The 10,437-nt window shown below is 35.6% G+C and overlaps 1 protein-coding gene across 1 annotated transcript in view; it reads left to right on the forward strand.

The window, feature by feature from the left end:
* The window catches only part of ALKAL1 (ALK and LTK ligand 1), a 124,124-nt gene extending 121,893 nt beyond the window's left edge, over positions 1 to 2,231 (forward strand). Inside the window, exon 7 of the mRNA XM_088469730.1 lies at positions 2,063 to 2,231. The gene's annotated coding sequence lies outside the window, so the exon portion shown is untranslated. The remainder of the gene's footprint in view (positions 1 to 2,062) is intronic.
* Positions 2,232 to 10,437: the final 8,206 nt, after the last annotated feature.

A 10,437-nucleotide genomic window follows, 5' to 3' on the forward strand; every position in this document is an offset into this window, starting at 1 on the left:
GACAATGTTTAAAGAGCAACTAGTACCCGTTACAAAAACCTTAAACTGAGAAAAATGTTTTAAGAAGAACAGTGATATTTGTGTGAAGCCTCTGCTAGCTTTCTCAGGATGTACTGTTCATCACACATGTTAGGCACTTTACCAGCAACAAGCACGTGATAGGTCACCATTAACAAATTTAAGGGCATCATCCATTTTTAAACAATTTCAAATACATTTCAGAAAGCCTGTGCCATTGTTGGGCCTGGGGCAGACAGCTAACATTACATTATTGTATTACATGCTTTGTCAGACATGCATCTGTGGTCTGTCAACTATGCACAGTACCCAGCACACCTTGGTGGGAGTTGAAGGCAGTCAATTGTACCTATTTAAATATTAATTCATAGTAAATTGCACCATCATATTTTAGATATAAAGTTAAAGGGGCTCATTTAGAGTTGAACACAAGTCCAACATGGAAACACTGAATGGGCCTTCTGTTCTTTGCTTGTTTAGTGAAATATAGTAGGTATTGATCTGTATGCAAGCTGAGCTTTTATCTCTCCATTGGGGCTGGGTATGAAATGTTGACATGCTGAGAGGAACCACATATATAATTACTTTGAGGATAATCTCTCTAAAAATGTGCAAACACAGGATTTCAATAACTTATTTTTAAAATTAGGTTATCCCAAACTTTGGGCCTGATTCAGACCCACTCGCAAGCGGCTGTCCGCTCGCAAGTGGGTCGATGGTGTGTACTGCGCATGCGCACGATGGAGGGAGCTCCGTCGTGCGCATGCGCCAGACGCGACGAGCGAAGGACTTTCCTTCGCTCGTTGTGTCTGATCAAAGGGGGCGTGCTGTCGATGTTGATTGACAGCACACCCCCTTTGGTGGGCGTGCCTCCCAGACGGGGGCGTTCCCAAGGGAACGCCTACCGTCAGAAGCCGGCCCATTGACATCACTAGTGATGTCAGTGGGAGTGATTTTGGCTCTGATAGAGCCAAAATCACTCCGGGCCTTGCGGTTGAGAAACTCAACCACAGGCTCCGGCTCGCAGTGGCAATGGTCGCGATGGTCATGACCATCGCGGCCATCAACCTGCATGCTTGTATAGGCTGTGGGTGGTGACCCACAGCTATACGAGCGTCCAGGTGGACGCTCCATAATTATGGAGGACGGCCCTCATTCAGAGCATGCGCTCTGCTCAGAGCGTCCGGCTCTGAATGAGGGCCTTTGTCTGCACTTTATAAAAAGGGAGTGGCACATGTAATCTTTACTGTGTTTTAATTATGGTATCTAAATTGTGAAAAGTTGAAAAAATCTGAAAGTGAAAAGCCTATAGACATAATGAAAAATTATTATATGAGTGGCCTTTTGTGTTTGTTGTTATGACATCTAATAAAAAAAAATAAAAAAATAAGATAGAAATTATGTGTCAACTAGAACACACCAAATTCATATACTCATTTCCAATTACTAGTGAGCATTTTTTGTAATAGAAAGTATATCTTACACTAATTATATAAAATGACTTGTAACATTATTTGCTTGTATGTATAGTTATAGAAATATACACAGCTATTAAAAAACACACCTAGAAACGTAACTTAGACTTACAGCGGTTAGTTACCAGCAGATCTCATGAGAAATGTACAATATTAATACTACATTTGTGCATAATGCAGGTCTATCTCCTAGTAAGAATGGGCAAATATCCAGATCACCAAAATATTTGCAATATTATGTTAATAGTCACAGTAATCAATTAATTGTTTCTCAAAAATTGTATTAATGGATCAAGAAGAAAGCAATGTAATCTGGAGAGATAGATCAGCATGGTAGCTTCCAGTGAGCAAAAGCATACAGAGACACATACAGTATAACTTGGAAATGAAGTATTTTCAATTTTGGGGCTAGTGGGATGGAGTTGTTTAATTTTAATGATTATTCACTTTAAACATTTATATTTAACATGTGTAATTCATATTTTAATATAGATTTAATCTCAAATGAAAAAAACAAACATATTTGGTATGTAAAACAATTTAACTTATTGTTTTCTGTTTAATTCTAGATCTAAACTACATAACTAAAAACAGAACTCTGATTTGCCAAGAATGTGCCTTGCAATCGGACGTCTATACCATGATGATCTGAGTTGCTGTTTTCTTATTAAATGCATCTTTTCTTTATGTTGAACATTCCATAGTCATGTGAATAAAACATTTTTAGCACATTGCCCAGGGCCGAAGAAATGTTAACTATTTATTTAAATACATTGTATATAATATTTACCAATGATATACTAAATATATGTTATAACCACTCGCAGAGTCCGTTTTTAATAATTTTAATTTTCATTTATTTTGAAGTATAACATTTTCTATTGTAAGTAAATATGTTGCTCAGGCTCGAACATTTTGATTTGCACTAATGTGAAATTCATATGTGTGTGTGCGTGTGTGTATATATATATATATATATATATATATATATATATATATACATATTTCTAGATATATAAATAGATAGAAATATATGAATATTTTGGAGAAAGCATTAAGGGAGATGTTTTATTGTCAGATGAATCTATCTGATATTGTATAATAAAGCTTTTGCAGATCACAACAATTGCACAATGTATTAGCAATTATGGAACATCTGAAATAAATATAAGATACATGACTGGAAAACTGCAATGCAGTTTATATGTAATAAATAATATATATGAATGTGTAATTGTTTTACTTATCAAACCAATGCCAACTTATTTTAAGCAGACAAATTAATATTGTAGATTTGTGTAACTGATGATATAAAGCAGACATTGTTTGTTGAAGCAGCCATGTTATAAAATATTATTTTTATAAATCTTATTGCATTCTTCATATCATATTCAAATAATTCAAATAACTGTATTTATTTATTTATTTATTTATGTAAACCTGGTGCATGCTTTACAAAAATCTATGGGAATGTGAACCATTCCTCTAGGTCTTGGATACAAGGCCCATGAGGGCCAATCTTACTGCAAATAATTACCTGCACACACACACACAAAAGAAAATTAAGATGTAACTCTACATGTCCCAGAGTCTGCATTAACCCCCATGCATCCTCAGCTGTATAGACAATGTATGTGATTTTCCTTGCTGAAGACTACAAGTTCCAGAGTCTGCATTAACCCCCATGCATCCTCAGGTGTATAGGCAATGCATGTGATTCTCCTTGCTGAAGACCACAAGTCTCAGAGTCTGCATTCAGTTATGGGGGCAGTTGGCTGAGTTCAGAAATTCACCAAGTGAAGCAATTTACAAAGTATAGAAACATTTTAAATAACAGTTAAAAAAACAGTTGAAAAACATTGAACAACATATGAGACCAGGTAATACCAAAACTCATCTTGACCATTGTAATTTTATAATATACTCTCGAATCATGTCTCGGAAAAAAAGATGCACAAGCAAAACTCTTAGAGCTATGTGTGCAAATGCCTGGAGCATAGCTGATAAAATCTCTGAACTACTTCCAATAATGACAAGGGATGAACTAGATATTGTAGCAATTACAGAGTCATGGTGTAATGAAAATCATGACTGGGACATAGCTATGCCAGGCTATACTTTATTTAGAAAGGACAGAATGGGGAGGATTGGAGGAGGAGTAGCTATGTATGTGAAAAGCAGCATAAATGCTACTATAATACAAAATGTTGAAGGAACAACTGAGGCCCTTTGGGTGACTATAGAAATGGGGGACAAGGACATAATTCACACTGGGGTGATTTATAGACCACCTGGACAGGGATAGGAACTGGATAAGTACCTATTGCAGGACATTACTAGAATGGCTTTAAAATGAGAGGTCATAATCATGGAAGACTTTAATTTACCTGATGTAAATTGGGAGGTATCTGCTGAAAGTTCCTCTAGAAGTGTCAACTTTCTAAATTCCCTTCAGGGATCGTCTCTCAAACAATTAGTGAGGGAGCCCACTTGCATAAATGCTATTCAGGCCTTGATACTCACAAATTGTGACAGAATATTGGATGTAAATGTGGGTGAGAACCTAGGATCCAGTGATCACCAAGCAGTATGGTTTAGTATAAAGACAGGGTCCAATTCATGCCATACACAAACAAAAGTGTTAGATTTTAGGAAGGCTGACTTTGCAGTGATGGAAGATGTGTTACTGTATCAGTGGCAGATTGGAGGAACTTGAAAGGAGTGCAGGAGAGGTGGGAAAAAATAAAAAATGCAATACTAAAGGCTACAGACCTTTGTATTAAAAGGGTTAGGGAAAGCACCAGTAAAAGGAAGCCAGTGTGGTTTACAAAACAGGTATCAACTAGTGTGAAATTAAAAAAGATGGCTTTTAAGAAATATAAGCAGACCTAAAATAATAAGGACAAAGAGGTATATCTTGCAGAAGGAAGGAGGCTAAGAAGGTGATTAGGCGTGCAAAGGCAGAAGCTGAGGAGAATATGGCCCAGTCAGTAGATAAAGGGAGCAAATCTTTTTTTAAGTATATAAGTGAAAGGAGGAAGTCAAATGGAGGAATAATAAGACTTAAGACAGAGAGTGGTGAGTACATAATCAACAAAGAAATAGCAGATTATCTAAATAATTTTTTTTGTTCAGTATTCACTACAGAAAAAGAAGGGAATGGGCCACAGTTAAGTTGCAGAGGCATTCATAAAAATGAAGTAAATGAAATTTAATTTACAGAGGAGAGGGTCCTAACAGAACTCTCAAAACTGAAAGTGGATAAATTAGTGGGGCCGGATTGAATACATGCAAGGATACTAAAAGAGCTTAAAGGGGTCCTGGTAACACCATTAACATAATTATTCAACCAGTCGCTAGTATTAGGAGTGATTCCAGAGGACTGGAAAAAAGCAAATATAATACCTCTGTACAAAAGTGGAAGGAAAGAAGGAGCAAGTAACTACAGACCAGTAAGCCTTAAGGGGCCTATCCATTTGAAAAAAATTTTTGTGAAATACCAAAGGCCAAGACTTTTCCTGCCAACAAAAAGTCTTTCATGCAAAATATCTTTCACAAACATGAAAGACTTTGTGAACAATATCTTTAAAGACCAAGGATTGTTGCTAAAAAGACAAGGGAGTGGAAATTTTTAATGAATGGAGTGAATATTCATTAAAGAAGGTGTATTCTTTTTATTTAAAGGGATGGGTGGTGCTCTCATGAGGACAATAAATTGCTGCTGACCTATTTAAAACCCAGGATTTCTTCTTTGTGACTAGTTCAGTGCTGAGCATCGTTTGCCAAGATAAATTGCTTTTGGTTTGTTTTTTGGCGTGCTATTAAACAAACTGAGTTTACTCTCACTGCTCATCATGGATCGCTACCATCATCGTGGCATGACAGCATATGCAGGAGCTGTGTTGTTTTCTGCTTGGGAGAGGTCCGCAAAGAGGAGAAGAAGAGCACATTTGTGCTGGATGAAGGAGTGGCTGCTACAGAGGGATTCCTTCTCGGACATGCCATACAAAACTTAACCAAAACTTAACCATAACCCTTTAACAATTCCGAAAACTAAACCCCTCCCCTCAATGGGACTTTACCTTGTAGGATGTGTTGTCTATCATTGTTCTGACATTGTGATAAGATAGGTGTAGTTATTTGGATGCCTATGTTAATAACAATGTGGGCCTTCTCCTGTTGTGATATGGACAGTCAAAACCTTATCAATTGGCTATAAACAACAACCTCTATAGCTCTACCCCATACATTTTAAAATTCTTTGAGCACAAGAAGTACATAGATGTCACAACATTCGGGAAACAAATCCAATGAAGTCCATTCACCCTAGTCATGGCACTATGTTCAAATTCATGGTCATTATTGAACAAAAACAAAAGACAAAATGACTGACCAATTTAAAAAAACACAAAAAACGAAGAATAAAAAATTTTAGTGGCTGGAGAGATGCCCTGACAGATTTGTTATATGACTTTTACATTTCCTACTGTAGCTTCACAGAGGATAGTCTCCTTGTTGGCAATGCCATCCATATGTATATTTATTTTAACTCAAAATTAACAAAGACCTACAGTATTGTCAAATTTATCCTGTATCAGAAACAAGTTACAATTAAATATGACATTAAAAAAATTCAGCTATTTAAAACTATGGTAGATGTGCCATCACGTGATCTCATTCTTGATAGCATTAGATTTATTTTAAAGCACAATTGTTTAACTTTGATTCACACTATTTTCTTCAAACATGGGGGACTGCCATGGGAACCAGGTATGCCATGAGTTTTGCAAACCTATACATGGGCAAGATCGAGGATCACTATGTGTGGGGGAGCGATTTCAAGGTGAACCTGGTTCTCTATGGCAGATATATTGAGATTTGTTTTGTATTAGGGACGGGGATCCCACATCCATTAATTTATTTGTTCAACGCCTCAACACTAACACTTTTGAATTGAAATTCACCAGCACTTTTAGTTTAACATCGATTAACTTTCTGGATATTACGCTGACAGTAGATAATGACCGGATTCTAGCTAAAATTTACATTTAACCAGAGGATTGTGGGAATTATCTGACCTATGCAAATGTACATTAGAGACCATGGAAAACAATATTCTGAAAGGTCAGTTCCTCTGCATTAAGAGGAAATGTTCCTCATTAGAAACATTCCAACTACAAGCTCAAGGCTTATATGACGCCTTTATTAAACAGGGATTTAGTAGACAGGGATATCCCCACGGTTTTAGAAGAAGTCATACATATAGATAGAACCTCTTTGCTTGAAGCTAGACCAGTACATTGAAGATATAGTATGAATCATACAGAGAAGGATAAACGGATATCCTTAATTACATAGTATAACACATCGGCCTATGCAATCAAGAAAATTATTTCCAAAACTTTTGCACTCTTAAAAGCAGATAGAATTCTGAGTTTGGTCCTAGACAACCAACAGAAAGTTGTTTTCAGGAAGGCATCCAACTTAAAACATCATTTGGCCCCAAGTGTATTTAAGAGACAACAAAAAGACCCTCAGACCAGTACCATCTCTTGGTTACCCCCTAAACCACAGGGATACTTTAAGTTAGTGGAACTAGATATATTACATGTAGATTTTCTTTAAATAAAGCAACAGACATACAGTAGTTTCCTTTCATAACAAAAAGCAGTTCAGTATCAACAGCTTCCTGAACTGTAAATCAATGTACATTATCTATGTCATCCAATGTAAGTACGGTCTACAGAATGTAGGTAGAACAACTCAACCCCTACACACTAGATTAGCCGAACATAGACAAAATATATTGAATGGTATCAAAAACCACAGTCTATCCAGACATGTAATGTATTGTTAGAAAGGGGACCTAGAAGGACCTCTAGTCATGGCTTTAGAACATATTTCTTATACACAAAGAAGGGGTGATCATTTTCACTTATTATGCAAAAGGGATGCCTTTTGGATTTTTCACTACGACACCCTTATTCCTTTTGGATTAAATGGTACTGTGGAATTGAATCATTTCTGAAGATTAATATTTATATCTAATAGGTTGGGCTATTGATCTGACTGACTTATATCTACTATTAGATTAGTTAGTGGCACTTTGGGTCCCCATCGGTCCCCGTCTGGTCTTGACGTGGATTAAGAATCAGGTCTGTTCCATCAGTCTCATACAGATACACCCACCATATATTCCATTCACTACTGTATATTTATATTCTTTCTGGTCAGATGTAAGTCATTTTCCCTATTCCATCTAGTTAGTGGGCTGCAGTTGTTCTATGTTGGTATATTGTGCTATGATTCAATCGTTATATATATATATATATGCAATTTATATTCACATTCATGTATTTAACATTTATGATTCTTCATTAAATTTAATATAATTTAATTTTTAGTATTGTTATCTAGGTAATTATACCATAGGCAATTATGGTTGTATTATCAATTGGTCCTATGGGGTATCTATTAATCTAGAATATGAATTATTTAGATTATGAATTATTTATATGTTTTTTTTCATTTAGCATATACATATACACATCTCCCTATCGGTTAGTTTATTATCTATTATTCATTCATTATCCATCTATGATGTTGCTAATATCAACAACAAGTATACATATTGAAAGACATGTATAAGTAACCCTATATGTTTCTAAGTATTTAATTGTCTATTGAAGAATACAGTCTATTTGGGATTTTTCTACTGATATTCTGTCTTCTCTTCATATAAGACTACATATTACTGTTTATTATTAATAGAATCAACTTTATATGATTACTGGTTAAATATAAGATAATTGCTATGGAATGAATAATCCCATTAGAATGCTATAAACTATGTAATTTTCCCTGACCTGAAACTAATCCTCTGTCAATATATCTAAATTACGAATTGTTAATATATCTAAATTACTAATTATTTATAAAATAAATGTTTATTCTTTCCTGTTAGTACTGTATGCACTTATATCTAATATTGATTTTTATGATAATAAGAGTGGTTCCTATGCCATTTGATATTGATTTGCATGCGTTACTAATTGCTAGTTACTCACCAATATAAATATGGTGGACTATGCTATTCACCTCTGATGAAACGGCCCTCCCTATTGGCTGAGAAACGCATCAGGTGTTATTCCCAGGATCACTGATTGGTCACATTGTTTGTTACAGTTAATCCCATCTTGCTCCACTATAGCCGAAGCTCTATAGACGGAGATGCCACCTCTCTCCATAACCTCCGGGATCTACACACGGAGGTGCGACTCATCCCTTCGGTGGCCAGATGCTACACCTCCTCTTATATAATATCATGGTGTGGTTTTACCCCTCCAGCAGCCAAGACTTTACAGTGCTGGGAGCATTGTCCAGCGCAGCTCTCCCTCCTTAGTTGGTAGAGAACTGCCTCATCACTGGACACCTTGGGAACACAGGTCACACGCTGCATTACTGTTTTTGACTGAGATGCCGGCTGACAGTGCTACTTTATGCAAGTGATGTGTGGTCCCTGACACTGGGCTACAACAGTTCAAAACTATTTATCCTACTAAAGCTTCCCAACCTGCTTCTCTGCTTTATCCCTACTAATTACTAACAACAACTAATCTGCTGGAGATTGGATAAATGTGCAGGATTCTTTATTACTCATGCATATGCATTAACATCTGTATGCTTCTGGCTGTATACGAGATGCTATTTTTGCTATTCTAATATTGACTAACACTTGCTGCTTTCCATATATGCGATTAGATTTGCACCAATGAATTAACCCTCTGTGTGACCATTTAAAGTGCCGTTTGAATTTACATTTTAGTATATACTAATTCAGTTTATTCTGTATTTTATTATTATCATTTTTATTATACTCTTTTTCTTATATCTGTGTTTAATATGTGATATATTTACATTATATGTATTTTTAGAAGGGATATTAAATATACCTCTGTCCAGCGCTCTCCTTATATTTCTTTTTTTTTTATATTTTTACATTCTCAGTCCTAGGCCATTCTTGATCTACTGTATACTTTTCTCTTGGAAAATGAATAGGATCTTTTGGATTCCAGTATCACTTCTAATGTATGTTGATGATACCCAAAATTATCAACATATCTCTTGTATCTGTTTGTTCTATTACTGAATGTTTTTCTGCCAATTCATCTGGGATGTCTTTTTGCTTCAACTTCAGTCTTTCATAAACTGATCTAATTATATACTAACTAGAACAGAAGACACCTTCATCTGTCTTTATTTCTGTTCTTTAAACTTTCTGCCTAGTAGTCATCCTTGACTTGTAAAATGTCCTATGTTCCCCATATCCAGTTTGCATGCAAATCATGTTACATGCATCTAAGAAACATCTTCAGAGTATGCACATATCTCACACAAGACACTGTGTAAAACCTTTAATTGATACATATATCCAATAATTATTATGACATTATTTTTCTTACTGGTCTTCCCCTAACAAGACTTTCAAGTGTTCCTTGGAATCTCATTACTTTAGGGAAGCTTATCATATTCCTTAAAACTAACATGTTAACTCCCCTACCTGTGTAACCATACTTTAGCATATTTAAACACAATTATATATTCATGATTTTATATACAGTAGTAGCCAAAATTGTTGAAACTTTTTCGAAAATTAGCATTTTTGAAGTTTAACAGCTTATAGCACTAATATATTTTAATATTATACCAAAAAGCATACATCATTAAAATGGCAAATTCATTTAGAACATAATACAACATAATACAATGAACTTTATAACAAAATTTACATTCTGAAAACAGTTATACTACTGAACCGTGGGAAAGTACATTTCTTAGTTTTGCAAAATATCCATCTGTACTTAGGGCCTGATTCCGACCCGCTCGCAGGCGCTGAGCGCTCGCAAGCGGGTCGATGGTGCCCTAATGTGCATGCGAACGATGG

This window comes from Taudactylus pleione, unplaced genomic scaffold, assembly GCF_031769625.1.
Source record: "Taudactylus pleione unplaced genomic scaffold, aTauple2 ptg000093l, whole genome shotgun sequence".
In the NCBI taxonomy this organism is placed as follows: Eukaryota; Metazoa; Chordata; class Amphibia; order Anura; family Myobatrachidae; genus Taudactylus; species Taudactylus pleione.